Raw genomic sequence first — 16,725 nt, 5'->3', positions numbered from 1 at the left:
CTGCTTTTTTTGTTCTCCATTTGCTTGGTAGATCTTCCTCCATCCCTTTATTTTGAGTCTATGTGTATCTCTGCATGTGAGATGGGTCTCCTGAATACAGCAAACTGATGGGTCTTGACTCTTTATCCAATTTGCCAGTCTGTGTCTTTTAATTGGACCATTTAGTCCATTTACATTTAAGGTTAATATTGTTATGTGTGAACTTGATCCTGTCATTGTGATATTAGCTGGTTATTTTGCTTGTTAGTTGATGCAGTTTCTTCCTAGCATTGATGGTCTTTACATTTTGGCATGTTTTTGCAATGGCTGGTACCGGTTGTTCCTTTCCATGTTTAGTGCTTCTTTCAGGGTCTCTTGTAAGGCAGGCCTGGTGGTGACAAAATCTCTAAGCATTTGCTTGTCTATAAAGGATTTTATTTCTCCTTCGCTGATGAAGCTTAGTTTGGCTGGATATGAAATTCTGGGTTTAAAATTCTTTTCTTTAAGAATGTTGAATATTGGCCCCCACTCTCTTCTGGCTTGTAGAGTTTCTGCCGAGAGATCTGCTGTTAGTCTGATGGGTTTCCCTTTGTGGGTAACCCGACCTTTCTCTCTGGCTGCCCTTAACATTTTTTCCTTCATTTCAACTTTGGTGAGTCTGATGATTATGTGTCTTGGGGTTGCTCTTCTCAAGGAGTGTCTTTGTGGCGTTCTTTGTATTTTCTGAATTTGAATGTAGGCCTGCCTTACTAGGTTGGGGAAGTTCTCCTGGATGATATCCTGAAGAGTGATTTCCAACTTGGTTCCATTCTCCCCATCACTTTCAGGTGCACCAATCCAATGTAGGTTTGGTCTTTTCACATAGTCCCATATTTCTTAGAGGCTTTGCCCAGAGAGGAGGAACTTAGAGAGGCAGTCTGGCTACAGCAGCTTTGCTGAGCTGTGGTGGACTCTGGTCAGTTCAAAATTTTTGTCAGCTCCATTACTCAAACGTTAGTAATGGCGGATACCCCAAACCCCCCACCAAGCTCAAGTGTCCCAGGGCAACTTCAGACTATTGTGCTGGCAGTGAGAATTCAAGCCAGTGAATCTTAGCTTGCTGGATTCTGTCAGGGTGGGATCCACTGAGCTAGACCACTTGGCTCCCTGGCTTCATCCTCATTTCCAGGGGAGTGAACGGTTCTGTCCCCGTGGTATTCCTGGCACCACTGGGGTATAAAAAAAAAACTCCTGCAGCTAGCTTGGTATCTTCCCAAACTGTCGCCCAGCTTTGTGCTTGAAACCCAGGGCCCTGGTGGTGTAGGCACCTGAAGGAATCTCCTGGTCTGAGAGTTGTGAAGACGGTGGGAAAAGCATAGTGTCTGGGCTGGAGTGAACAGTTCCTCAAGGCGGATTTCCCTCATGGCTTCCCTTGGCTAGGGGAGGGTGTTCCCTGACCCCTTGCACTTCCCAGGTGAAGTGACCCCCCACCCTGCTTTGGCTCGCCCTCTGTGGGCTGTGCCCACTGTCTAACCAGTCCTGATGAGATGAGCCAGGTACCTCAGTTGGAAATGTAGAAATCACCCATCTTCTACATTGATCTCACTGGGAGCTGTAGACCAGATCTGCTCCTATTTGGCCTTTTTTTTTTTTTTTTTTTTTTTGGAGACAGGGTTTCACTCCTGTCTGGAGTGCAATGGCATGATCTTGGCTCACTGCAGCCTCTGCCTCCCGGATTCAAGTGATTCTGCTGCCTAAGCTTCCCAAGTAGCTGGGATTATAGGCACCCACCACCACACCCAGCTAAGTTTTGTATTTTTAGTAGAGACTGAGTTTCATCATGTTGGCTAGGCTGGTCTCAAACTCCTGACCTCAGGTAATCCACCTTCCTTGGCCTCCCAAAGTGTTGAGATTACAAGCATGAGCCACTGCACCCAGCCAAATGTTGATTTTTAAATACCTTTTTATAATAAAAGGAACAAAGGCTCCCTGGAGAAACAGCTGATTCTAAGCCAGGAGTAGAAAATATACAAGATAATCCTGGAGCATCTTGTAGGGCCAGAAAGTAAACAAGTGCATTAAAAATAAGTCATATTGGTAACAATATGTCAAAAGAATAAAGAAGTCTACTGAAAGAGCTCCCAAAAGCTGAAGCTGGAACAAGTAGAGCAAGAAAGACAATGTTCTCTCCAAGAGGAGTCTAAATAGAGAGGCCAACTAAATTTAGTATGATATACTGGATGAAATCCTGGAACAGAAAAAAGGATATTAGGTAACAACTCAGGAAATCTGAATAAAGAATGAAATCAGTTAATAACAATGTATCAGTATTGCTTTATTAATTATGACAAATGTACCATACTAGTGAAAGATGAATAATTGGGGTAACAGTGTGCAAAGACTGGGTAGAGAGGATATTATTAAAACTTTTAGTACCAGCTGCTCAATTTTCCTATAAATCTAAAATTGCTTTTAAAAATAAAATTTTGTTAATACAAAATGTATTATCATTGAGAAAATTTGATACATAAAAGTATTAATTATGGTATAGCTTAGAAGTATAATTAGGTTTTGGTTGTTATTTTATAAAATCATTAATTTTAGGGCTCTTTTAAAGATGAACTGCCCTGGTTAGCACATCCACAATGTGATTTTATTTACAAATTTTTTTTGCAATTATATAATTCTACAGTGTTATAACTGTGGGACCAATTGAGACGTTCCTGATTGGAAATGATTGACGTAGAATTTTTCAAGAGAATCCAGCTATGGATTTTTTGTATATATGATGTTTAGAGGACTCAATTTATTCAAAGTTTATACATCTTTCCATCCTTGTAGGTTATAATAATCAGTGACAATTACATGTACACTGAATCTGTTATAAAATAAATTATTAGTTTTTAAAGTGGTGTTATAAACTTAAATCCTGACCTGTTAATGCATTAAAAGTGAATTATGTACATTGCTTAATTTCTATATGTTTTTCTTATCTTTAAAGTAGGTGATTAAGAATACTCACTTCAGGTGTGAGAAAGGTGGCCGAATAGGAACAGCTGCAGCCTCCAGCTCCCAGCACGAGCGACACAGAAGATGGGTGATTTCTGCATTTTCAACTAAGGTACCGGGTTCAGCTCACTGGGGAGTGCCAGACAATCGGTGCTGGTCAGCTGGTGCAGCCCAACCAGCGAGAGCTGAAGCAGGGTGAGGCACCGCCTCACCTGGGAAGCACAAGGGGGAAGGGAATCCCTTTAGAAACTGAGACACACAACACCTGGAAAATCGGGTAACTCCCACCCTAACACTGTGCTTTACCAAGGGTCTTAGCAAATGGCACACCAGGAGATTATATCCCACACCTGGCCGGGAGGGTCCCATGCCCATGGAGCCTCCCTCATTGCTAGTGCAGCAGTCTGAGATCTAACTGCAAGGCAGCAGCAAGGCTGGGGGAGGGGCACCCGCCATTGCTGAGACTTAAGTAGGTAAATAAGGAAGCTCAAACTGGGTGGAGCCCACCACAGCTCAAGGAGGCCTGCCTGTCTCTGTAGACTCCACCTCTGGGGACAGGGCATAGCAAAAAAAAAAAAGAAAGAAAGAAAAAGGCAGCAGAAACCTCTGCAGATGTTAATGACCCTGTCTGACAGCTCTGAAGAGAGCAGTGGATCTTCCAGCATGGAGGTTGAGATCTGAGAATGGACAGTTTGCCTGCTCAAGTGGGTCCCTGACCCCTGAGTAGCCTAACTGGGGGACATCTCCCACTAGGTGCAGACTGGCACCTCACACCTCACATGGCAGGGTACACCCTGAGATGAAGCTTCCAGACCAAGAATCAGACAGCAGCATTCGCTGTACAGCAATATTATATCTTCTGCAGCCTCCGCTGCTGATACCCAGGCAAACAGGATCTGGAGTGGACCTCAAGCAATCTTCAACAGACCCACAGCTGAGGGTCCTGACTGTTAGAGGGAAAACTAACAAACAGAAAGGACACCCACACCAAAACCCCCTCAGTATGTCACCAGCATCAAAGACCAAAGTCAGATAAAACCACAAAGATGGGGAAAAAGCAGGGCAGAAAAGCTGGAAATTCAAAAAATTCAAAAAATCAGAGTGCATCTCCCCCTCCAAAGGAATGCAGCTCATCACCAGCAACGGATCAAAGCTGGATATGCACCCAATACAAGAGCACCCAGATTTATAAAGCAGGTTCTTAGACACCAACAGAGAGACTTAGAATCTCACACAATAACAGTGGGAGACTTTAACACCCCAATGTCAATATTAGACAGATCAATGAGACAGAAAATTAACAAGGATATTCAGGACTTGAACTCAGCTCTGGACCAAGGGGAACTAATAGACATCTATAGAACTCTCTACCCCAAATCAGCAGAATATACATTCTTCTCAGTACCACATTTCACTTATTCTAAAATTGACCACATAATTAGAAATAAAATACTCCTCAGAAAATCCAAAAGAACAGAAATAACAGTCTCTCAAACCACAGGGCAATCAAATTAGAATTCACGATTAAGAAACTCCCTCAAAACAGCACAACTACATGGAAACTGAAAAAACTTTCTCCTGAATGAGTCCTGGGTAAATAACAAAATTAAGACATAAATAAATTAGTTCTTTGAAACCAATGAGAACAAAGACACAATGTAGCAGAATCTCTGGGACATAGCTAAAGCAGTTTTTAGAGGGAAATTTATAGCATGAAATGCCCACAGTAGAAAGCAGGAAAGATCTAAAATTGACACCCTAACATCACAATTAAAAGAACTAGAGAAGCAAGAGCAAACAAATTCAATAGCTAGCAGAAGATAAGAAATAACTAAGATCAGAGTAGAAGTGAAGGAGATGGGGACATGAAATACCCTTCAAAAAAATCGATGCATCCAGGAGCTGGTTTTTTGAAAAGATTAACAAAATAGATAAACTGTTAGCCAGACTAATAAAGAAGAAAAGAGAGAAGAGTCAAATAGACACAATAAAATAATGATAAAGGGAAGATGACCACTGATCCCACAGAAATACAAACTACCATCAGAGAACACTATAAACACCTCTATGCAAATAAACTAGAAAATCTAGAAAAAATTGATAAATTCCTAGACACATACACCCTCCAAGACTAAACTAGAAAGAAGTCAAACCCCTGAATAGACCAATAACAAGTTCTGATATTGAGGCCGTAATTAATAGCCTAACAGCCAAAAAAAGCCCAGGGCCAGACGGATTCACAGCCAAATTCTCCCAGAGGTAAAAAGAGGAGCTGGTACCATTCCTCCTGAAACTATCCAAACAACAGAAAAAAAGGGACTCCTCCTTAACTCATTTTACTAGGCCAGCATCATTCTGATATCAAAACCTGGAAGAGACACAATAAAAAGGAAAATTTCAGGCCAATATTCCTGTTGAACGTCGGTGCAAAATCTCAATAAAACACTGGCAAACCAAATCCAGCAGCACATCAGAAAGCTTATACTCCACTATCAAGTCAGCTTCACCCCTGGGATGCAAGGCTGGTTCAACATATGCAAATCAATAAACGTAATCCATCACATAAACAAAACTGATGACAAAAACCACATGATTATCTCGATAGATGCAGAAAGGGCCTTTCATAAAATTCAACACCCCTTCATGCTAAAAACTATCAGTAAACTAGGTATTGATGGAACATATCTCAAAATAATAAGAGTTATTTATAACAAACCCACAGCTGATATCATACTGAATGCACAAGAACTGGAAGCATTCATTTGAAAACCGGCACAGGAAAAGAGTGCCCTTTCTCACCTCTCCTATTCACCCTTTCTCACCTCTCCTATTCACCATATCCAGGGTAATCCGGCAAGAGAAAGAAACAAAGATTTTCAAATAGGAAGAGAGGAAGTTAAATTGTCTCTGTTTGCAGGTGACATGATTGTATATTTAGAAAACCCCATCGTCTCTGCCCATAATCTCCCTAAGTTGATAAGCAACTTCAGCACAGTCTCAGGATACAAAATCAATGTGCAAAAATCACAAGCATTTTTATGCACCAATAATAGACAAACAGAGAGCCAAATCATGAGTGAACTCCCATTCACAATTGCTTCAAAGAGAATAAAAAACTAGGAATACAACTTACAAGGGATGTGAAGGACCTCTTCAAGGAGAACTACAAATCACTGCTCAAGGAAATAAGAGAGGACACAAACAAATGGAAAAATATTTCATGCTCACAGATAGGAAGAATCAATATCATCAAAACGGCCATACTGCCCAAAGTAATTTATAGATTCAATGCTATCCCCATCAAGCTACCACTGACTTTCTTCACAGAATTAGAAAAAAACCACTTTAAATTTGATGTGGAACCAAAAACGAGCCTGCATAGCCAAGACAATCCTAAGCAAAAAGAACAAAGCTGGAGGCATCAGCCACCTGACTTCAAACTGTTCTACAAGGTTACAGTAACCAAAACAACATGGTATTGGTATCAAAACAGATATATAGACCAATGGAACAGAACAGAGGCCTCAGAAATAATACCACACATCTACAACCATCTGATCTTTGACAAACCTGACAAATAAAAGCAATGGGGAAAGTGTTCCCTATTTAATAAATGGTGTTGGGAAAACTGGCTAGCTACATGCAGAAAACTGATACTGAACCCCTTCCTTAGATCTTATGCAAAAACTAACTCAAGATTGATTAAAGACTTAAATGTAAGACCTAAAACTATAAAAACCCTAGAAGAAAACCTAGGCAATACCATTCAGGACATAGGCATGGGCAAAGACTTCATGACTAAAACACCAAAAGCAATGCAACAAAAGTCAAAATTGACAAATGGGATATAATTAAACTAAAGAGTTTCTGTACAGCAAAAGAAACTATCATCAGAGGGAGCAGACAACCTACAGAATGGGAGAGAATTTTTGCAATCTATCCATCTGCCAAAGGGCTAATATCCAGATTCTAAAAAGAACCTAAACAAATTTACAAGAAAAAAACCCCATCAAAAAGTGGGCAAAGGATATAAACAGACACTTCTCAAAAGAAGACATTTATGTGGCCAACAAACATATGAAAAAAAGTTCATCATCACTGGTCATTAGAGAAATGCAAATCAAAACCACAGTGAGATACTATCTCGTGCCAATTAAAATGGCAATCATTAAAAAGTCGGGAAACAACAGATGCTGGAGAGGGTGTGGAGAAATAGGAACGCTTTTACACTGTTGGTGGGAGTGTAAATTAGTTCAACCATTGTGGAAGACAATGTGGCAATTCCTCAAGGATCTACAACCAGAAATACCATTTGACCCAGCAATCCCATCACTGGGTATATACCCAAAGGATTATAAATCATTCTACTATAAAGACACACGTCCATGTATATTTATTGCAGCACGGATCACAGTAACAAAGACTGAGAATCAACCCAAATGCCCATCAATGATAGACTGGATCAAGAAAATGTGGCATATATACACCATGGAATACTATGTAGCCATAAAAAAGGATGAGTTCATGTCCTTTGCAGGGACATGGATGAAGCTGGAAAGCATCATTCTCAGCAAACTAACACAGGAACAGAAGTCCAGATACTGCATGTTCTCACTCATAAATGGGAGTTGAAAAAAGAGAACACATGGACACAGGCAGGGCCCATTGGCAGGTAGGGAACTAGGGGAGAGATAACATTAGGAGAAATACCTAATATAGATGACCGGTTGATGGGTGCAGCAAACCACCATCACACGTGTATACCTACGTTACAAACCTGCATATTCTGCACATGTATCCCAGAACTTAAAGTATAATTACAAAGAAAAGAAAATCAACAGGACCGGGCTGGTGACTCATACCTGTAATCCCAGCACCTCAGGAGGCCAAGGCAGGCAGATCACAAGGTCAGGCATTCAAGATAAGCCTGGCCAACATGGTGAAACCCCATCTCTACTAAAAATTCAAAAAGTGCGAATGCCTGTAATCACTGCTACTCCAGTGGCTGAGGCAGGAGAATTGCTTAAACCCAGGGGGCGGAGGTTGCAGTGAGCCAAGATCGCGCCATTGCACTCCAGCATTTGAGTATTAAGTGTGCCCATAGTTACCAGGGTGTTATTTATTTTGGGTGTGTCATGATTGTGCTTTTGTGTATTTACATAAACATCCTTGAATATTTCTATATATAACCACCTGTATCTATATTAAGTTAAACATGAGTTGTCCCTGATGTCTACAACTGTAATGATTACCACATGGATTATTCAAGACTCTTCCCCTAGTTGATCTGTAAATTTCCACACCAACTGTGAGAAATATAACTCCCCATGTTTGCCATTTATAGGCTTAATTGTTCAATTCCCGTATATATGTATCGCAGTATAAGACCTGTTAACCAGAATCCAATGAGAAATAATTTTTATCAGCTAGAGTACAGTGCTTTTGTGCAGCTCATTTTGCCTTTAGTCTGACAGATTCCATTCCTTTTCAAAGATATTTATGTTAAGACCTTTTTCTCTCTCCACCTTACTAAGGTTATCTCATACTTTGTAATGCAGGGAATTTCTTCTGTAAAGTCTGCATTGCTCCTGGAATCCCTTGACCTTCTAAATTATTTTCTAAAATTTGCCTGCATTATGGTAATTCTTTGTGTCAAAAAACTTCTATTGCTTTTGGCAAATGCATAATGTTGCCAAATGTCCACCATTACGATATTGCACAGAATCATTTTACAGCTCCCCAGATGCCCTGTGCTTAACCTAATCTTCCCTTTCCCTGAACACCAGGCAAAAACTGATCTTCTTCTTTATAGTTTTGCTTCTTTCCAAAATGTCGTCTAATTGAAACCATACAGCATGTAGCCTTTTCACACTGGCTGCTTTCATGTAACAATATGCATTTGAGTTTCCTCCATGTCTTTTCATGATTTGAAAGCTCATTTCTTTTTACTGCTGAATAATATTCCATTTTACAGGTATCTTATAGTTTATTCATTCATCTATTGAAAGACATCTTGGTTGTTTTCCATTTTGGTAACTACCAAGTAACAATAAACCTGCTATAAACATTTGTGTTCAGGATTTTTTTGTAGACATAATTTTTCAGTGTAATTGGGTATATACAGAGGGACACAATTGCAGATTACAATGCAAGGCTATGCTTAGCTTTATAAGAAACAGACAAAATGTCTTCTAAAGTGGCTGCACCGTTTATAGTCACATTTGAAAATTGAATGAATGAGAGTTTCTCTTGCATTGCATTCTCAACAGCATTGGTTGTTGTCAGTAATTTGGATTTTGGCCATTCTAATGGTGTAGTTGTTTCTCATTGTTGTTTTAATTTACTATTCTCTAATAACATAAGATGTTGAGCATCTTTTCATATGCTTATATGCCATTTGTATATCTTATTTGGTGAGTTGAATGTTCAGATCTTTTGCTCATTACATAGAATTATTTAAATGCCTTGGTGTCATTTGGATTTAGCTCCTTTACTGGATATGTGTTTAAATATTTTCTCTCATTCTGTGGCTTATCTTCTCATTTACTTAGCAATATCTTTCACATAACAGTTTTTAAATTTAAGTAAGTTCAATTTTTTTTTATTTTTTTCTTTGATGGATCATGATTTGATCAAACCCAATGTCACCTAGATTTTATCCTATATTATCTTATGGAAGTTTTCTAGTTTTTGTTTTACATTTAGAAATAAGGTCCATTTTAAATTAATTTTTGTGAAAAGCATAAGGTATATGTCCGGATTCATTTTTGCATGTATGTGTACAATTTTTTGATGATTATTTGTTGAAAAGACTGTCTTTTCTCAATTGAATTTATTTTGCTCTGTCAAGGATCAGTTGACTATATTTGGGAGTGTCCATGTCTGGGTTCTCTCCCCTTTTCTATTAATCCACTTGTCTATTCTTTTACGAATACCTCACTGTCTTAATTACTGTAGCTTTATAGTACTACTTGAAATTGAGTAGTGTCAGTTCTCCAACTTAGTCCTTCTTTGTCAGTATTATGTAGACTATTCTGGGTCTCTTGCATTTCCATATAAATTTTAAAATCATCCTTTGAGATGAAGCTAAAAAATAGAATACATTTGTCAATAACCACAAAATAACTTGCTGAGAATTTATTAGAATTGCATTAAATGTATACATCAATTCATGAAGAATTTATATCTCAACATTATTGAGTCCACCTATCCATGAAAGTGGTACATCTCCATTTATTTAGATCTTCCTTTATTTATTTCATCAGACTTAACATTTTCCATATACATGGTATATGTCCTACACATATTTTGTTGATGATATTTCATTTTTGCTAGGGGAAGGAATGAAAATTGTATTTTGTTTTCAACTTCAATTTTCACTTGTTCACTGGTGGTACATGAAAAGACAATTGACTTCTATTAACCTTGCATCCTGCAACCTTGCTATAATCACATATTGGTTCCAGGAATTCTTTCAGTTTTACTAAATATATAATTATGTCATCTGTGAACAAACGTAGTTTTCTTTTTTCTTTCTAATCTGTATATATATTTTTTCTTGCCTTGTTGCACTAACTAGGACATCCAGTAGGATGGTGAATAAGAGTGACAAAAGAAACAACCTTGTCTTGTTCCCAATAATAGAAGAAAAGTATATCATTTCTCACCATAAAATATCATGAAGGCCTATTTTTTAGATGTTCCAGATTAAGTTGAGGATTTTTTTATTCCTAGTTTTCTAAGACTTTTTCTCATAAATAGATGTTGGAGGTGTTGGATTTTGCCAAATGCTTTTTCTGTATCAATTGACAGACTAATAAAATAGTTATTTAGCCAGTTAATATAGTGTATCACATTAATTGATTTTGATTTTTAAATGTCAGATCAGTCTGGCATGCCTAAAATAAATTCCACTTACTGTGATGTATAACTATTTTTATGCATTTTGGATACAATTAGCCAATATTTTATTGAAAATTTTTGCATCTATATTCATAAAATATATTGAGCTGTAGTTTTCATTTCTTGTAGCGTATTTTCCCAGTCTTGATATTAAGATAATGCCTGCCTCCTTGAATGACTTAGGAGGTATACTTCTTACTTCTATTTTCTAAAAGTGATTATAGAGAACTGATATTATTTCTTCCTTAAATGCTTGGTGGAATTCATCAGTGAAAGAATCTGGGCCAGATGCTTTCTTTTTTGAAAGATTAATAATGATTTATCAATTATTTAAGTAAATATAGATCTATTTAGGTAATGTATTTCTTTTCCCTAAGTTTTGATGGTTTACATCTTTCAATGAACTGATCCATTTCATCTAAATTACCAAACGTGTCAGTGTACATTTGTTTGTGGTATTTTTTATTGTCTTTTTAATGTTTATGGAATCAATATTTATAATTTGTGTCTTCTCCCTTTTTCACTTGGTTAGCCTGGCTATGGATTTATCAATTTTATTGATCTTTTAAAGGTATTGCCTTTTGGGTTTATTGACTTTCTCTGTTGACTTCGTGTTTTCAACTTTATTGATTTCTGCTCAAAGTTTTACGTCTTTTCTTGTGCTTACTTGAGGTTTAAATTGCTCTTCTCTCTTTACTTTCCTAAGGCACATTTCTATTATTGCTTTTAGATCTTTCTTCTTTTCTAATATATGCATTTGCTGCTATAAATTTGCCTCTAAACACTGCTTTTACAGCATTCCATGCATTAAAATATTAAAAAAAATAGGACTTGTAATGCAAAATACATCTGCAATCTCAGATTTTAAGAATATCTTAAGGTTTGAGACATTTATTTAAAGATACAACAGAAGGACTATTAGGAGACAAGAAACTGTGGGTGAAAAGAATTATCTTTTCTCCTTTTTTTAATCACCTTTTATTTTAAGTTCAAGGGTACAGGTGCAGGATGTGCAGGTTTGTTACATAGGTAAACGTGTGCCATGGTAGTTTGCTGCACAGATCAACCCATCACCTAGGTATGAAGCCAAGCATCCAATAGCTATTCTTCTTGAGCATCCCATAAATTTTGATGTACATTTCATTTTGTTTAGTTCACAATATTTTTAAATTTCCCTTGAGACTTCCTCTTTGACCTATGTGTTATATAAAAGTATGTTATTTAATCTCAAACTTTTGGGGGATTTTCGAGTTTTTTTCTGGTACTGATTTCTAGTTAAATTTCATTATAGTCTAAGAATACATGCAGTAAGACTTCTATTCTTTTAAATTTGTGAGGGTATGTTTTTCAGCCCAGGATGTGGTCTATTTTGGATAAAGTCCCACACAAACTTGAGAGGAATATGTATTCTGCTGTTACTTGATTAACTATTCTGCTGTTACTTGAACAGTTAGATTCTGTTCATTGTTAGTGCTATTCAGTTGAACATTTTCCTGATTTTTGCTTGTTGAAATTAGCTGTTATTAATATAAGGATGTTGAGATCTCCAAACATAATATTACATATTAAATTTGATTATTTCTTCATGCAATTTTATAAATTTTTGTCTCATGTATTTAGATGCTGTGTTGTTACCTGAATAACTTAAGAATTATTATTTTTTTGAGTAATTGCCCCTTTCTCATTATTTAATGCCCATTTTTATCCTTAATAATTTTCCTTTTTTTTTTTTTTTTTTTTTTTGAGACAGGGTCTCATTCTGTCTCCCAGGCTGGAGTGCAGTGGCACAATCAAGGCTCAGTACAGCCTTGACTTTCTGGGCTCAAGTGATTATCCCATTTCAGTTCCCTTCCACCCCACACTGCCCCCTACCATACACCCTCCCACCACCACGAGTAGCTGGAACTATGGGTATGTGCCACCATATCTAGATAATTTTTTATATTTTTTGAAGAAATGAGGTTTCACCATGTTTCCCAGACTGGTCTTAAACTCCTGAGCTCAAGCAATCCATCCGCCTTGGCTTTGCAAAGTTCTGGGATTACAGGCATGAGCCACCATGGCCAGCCTCTCCTTCACTTTAAATGATAATTTCAATGGATATAGAATACTAGGTTAGTGAGATTTTTTTCTTTTATTTCTTTAAATATTTACTTCATTCTCTACTTGCTTGCATGGTTTCTGACAAAAAAGTTTAAAATAGTTCTTAGTCTTGCCCCTCTACACTTATTCACTCCCTTGCCACCATGGCTTCTTTCAAAATTATTTGTCTTGGGTTTTCTCCCATGATATGCTTAGGTGTAGATTTTTGGTTTTTATTCCTGCTGGTGTTCTCTAAGATTCCTGGGTTTGCAGTTTGGTGTCTATCATTAATTTTGGGAACTTCTTGGCTATGATTACTTCAAGTACAATAGTTCCTCCTTATCCATGGTTTTGCTTTCCACACTTTCAGCTACCCATGAGTCACTGTGTTCTGAAAGTACTTAATGAAAAATTCCAGAAATAAACAATTCATAAGTTTTCTGTTGTGCTTGGTTCTGAGTATTGTCATAATTTTTCTATTTTATTATATTGTTAATCTCTTCTTATGCCTAATTTATGAGTTAAACTTTATCATAGATATGTGCATGTAGGAAAAAACATAGTATGTATATGTAGGGTTTGGTACTATCTGCATTTTCAGGCATCCACTGGAGGTCTTTGAATGTATACCCCATGGATAAGAGGGAACTACTGTACTTCCTTTGCACTTTTCTGCTTCTTTCTCTCTTCTTCTAGTACTTCAATTTTACATGTTATACTTTTGTAATTGTTCTTGGATATTGGAATGGAGGTTGTAGTCCTTTTTCTCTTTGTATTTCAGTTTGCAATGTCTCCTTTGATATATCTTTAAATTCATTGTTTTTTTTTTCTTGTTTATGTTCAGTCTAGTAATGAGCTTATGAAAAGCATTCTTCATTTCTATTGCAGTGTTTTTACTTTCTGTCATTTTCTTCTGACTCTTTCTTAGAGTTTTTAGTATTCTGCTTACATTACTCATCTGCTCTTGCATACTTATACTTTTTCTATTACAGTCCTTAACATAACTAATCATAGTTATTTTTAATTATTTATTTGATTATTGCAAACATTGTTTCATATCAAAGTGTAGTTCAGATGCATACTTTGTCTCTTCTGACTGTGTTTTTCCTTTTCTTTTTGTATAGCCTTATGATTTTTTGTTAAAAGTCAAACATGATGTATCAGATAATGAGAACTGAGGAAAATAGGTCTTTAGTATGAGGTTTTATGTCAATCCGTCCAGCCGATGGGTTGTGCTTCATGTTTTCCATAGCTATAGATGGCAGAGACTTTAGTTTCCTCAGTGCCCTTGTTTTCTCCACATTGGATTTCCCTAAGAATTCCTTCTTAAATAGAGTCTGTGTTTTGTAGCTCTTTCCATTCTAATCCATTGTGATTATTCTGGAGCTGTGTTGATGTGGTGGTAAGGTTTGGAGGAGGTCAGCATATCTCAGTCTTTTAGTGGGCTCAAGTCCCTGAGCTGGACTTCAGAAGTGTTTCTTAGTGTTTTTTTTTTTTCCTTCCATTAGGTAATACAGGAAGCCTAGAGAGGGATGTAGGGGGCTAACTGCCCTTCTCCATGGTCAAATAAGATGTTGGTAAAGTTGTTTCCCTTGAGGAGTAAACCTTGGCTATGGAGAATGCTCTAGGATTATTTCAAAATGGTACTTTCCCCCAATTGACCAAGATATGAGAGATGTTTTCTAAGATCATCACCATGAAAATCTGGTGGGCTTCCTGAAGATAAAATCCAAGAAAGTGTGAGGGGCCTCCTTCAGACTGGGCCTCCCCAAATTTTTACTCTCAAGCTAGTCCATAGTGAGCCTCCAACAATTCATCCTACCAGTTTATGGCTTCAGTGGCACCTGCTCCAGGTAAGTTTATCTAGGCTATGATCTAACATTCCACTCATGAGATTTCTCCATGCTGTTGTGTGTAGATTTAGATTATTTATTCTTTCTGCTGTATAATTTTCAATTGTGTGAATATTAACACAACTTATTTATCCTACTCATTGTTGATGAACATTTCCAGTTTTTGTGTCTCACGACTAGTGATACCATGAATATTCTTGAACATGATTTCTGGTGAACATACACCCACATTTCTGTTCATTTCTGTTGGATATACACCTGAGAGTAAAAATTCTGGGTTATAGGGGATGCATATACTGGGCTTTATTAGACACTTCCAAGTTGTTTTCCTGCGTGGATGTTCCTTGAATGATGTATAAGAGTTCCAACTACCCCACTTTCTCATCAGCACTGAGTATTTTCCAACTTAGTCATTTTAGTTATTCTGGTAGGGGTGGTGTAATATTGCATCGTGGTTTTAATCTGCATACCCCAGATGACTTATAAAGTTGAGCACCTTTTATTTCCGTTTATTGACCATTTTAATATATTCTCTTTTCTGAAGTGTCCAAACCTTCTTCCCACTTTTCTACCGGGCTATTGCTCTTTTTCTCATTGACTTTAAGAGCTCTTTATCTATTCCAAATGTGTATTCTTTTGGGAGGGAATATAGATATGTCAATATATTTTTTAATTTGTATTTTCACTGGCAGACTGTCATTTAAAACTGTGACTTTCAAAAGAATGTGGTTTGGCCGAAACACAGTACAGGCCAGTAGCCTGTATATTCACTGTTCCACCAAAGAGAAGGCACATACTGTATGTCTTGGTTGAATTATGGTTAAGAATTCCTCTGACTCTCCAAACTAGGCCCTTGTTATTAATATTAACTATTAGGTTCATGCAAATATAATTGCAGTTTTTGCAATTACTTTTTTTCCCCATAAGTTATTGAGGTATAGGTGGTATTTGGTTACATGAGTAAGTTCTTTAGGGATGATTTGTGAGATTTTGGTGCACCCATCACCTGATCAGTATACACTGCAGCATATTTGTAGTCTTTTATATCTCGCCCACCTCCCACCCTTCCCCCAAGTCCCCAAAGTCCATTGTATCATTCTTATGCCTTTGCGTCCTCGTAGCTTAGCTCCCACATATCTGTGAGAACATATGATGTTTGGTTTTCCATTCCTGAGTTACCTTACTTAGAATAATAGTCTCCAATCTCATTCAGGTCACTGCAAATGCTGTTAATTCATTCCTTTTTATGGCTGCCTAGTATTCCATCATATATACATACCACAGTTTCTTTATCCACTCGTTGACTAATGGGCATTTGGGTTGGTACCACGATTTTGCTATTTTGAATTGTGCCACTATAAACATGTGTGTGCAAGAATCTTTTTTGAATAATGACTTCTTTTCCTCTGGGTAGATACCCAGTAGTGGGATTGATGGAGCAAATGGTAGTTCTACTTTTAATTCTTTAAGGAATCTCCACACTGTCTTCCACAGTGGCTGTACTAATTTACATTCCCACCAGCAGTGTAGAAGTGTTCCCTGTTCACCGCATCCATGCTAACATGTACCGTTTTTTGATTTTTTAAAATTATGGCCATTCTTGCAGGAGTGAGGTGGTATCACATTGTAGTTTTGATTTGCATTTCCCTGATCATTCGTGATATTGAGCATTTTTTCTTATGTTTGTAGGCCATTCGTATATCTTGTTTTGAGAACTGCCTATTCATATCCTTAGCCACTTTTTGATGGGATTTTTTTTTCTTACTGATTTGTTTGAGTTCATTGTATATTCTAGATATTAGTACTTTGTCAGATGTATAGATTAGGAAGATTTTCTCCCACTCTGTCGGTTGTCTCTTTACTCTGCTGACTGTTCCTTTTGGCATGCCAAAGCTCTTTAGTTTAACTAGGTCTCAGCTAT

The 16,725-nt window shown here is 37.3% G+C and overlaps 1 long non-coding RNA gene across 1 annotated transcript in view; it reads right to left on the bottom strand.

The window, feature by feature from the left end:
* Window positions 1–16,725, bottom strand: part of LOC105483773 (uncharacterized) — a 301,015-nt gene that overhangs the window by 183,406 nt on the left and 100,884 nt on the right. The gene's annotated exons all lie outside the window — the stretch shown is intronic.

The sequence above is a fragment of the Macaca nemestrina genome, chromosome 2 (genome assembly GCF_043159975.1).
Source record: "Macaca nemestrina isolate mMacNem1 chromosome 2, mMacNem.hap1, whole genome shotgun sequence".
Classification (NCBI taxonomy): Eukaryota; Metazoa; Chordata; class Mammalia; order Primates; family Cercopithecidae; genus Macaca; species Macaca nemestrina.
Note: the sequence above shows the minus strand (reverse complement) of the source record. Positions and strands in the feature narration are given on the sequence as shown.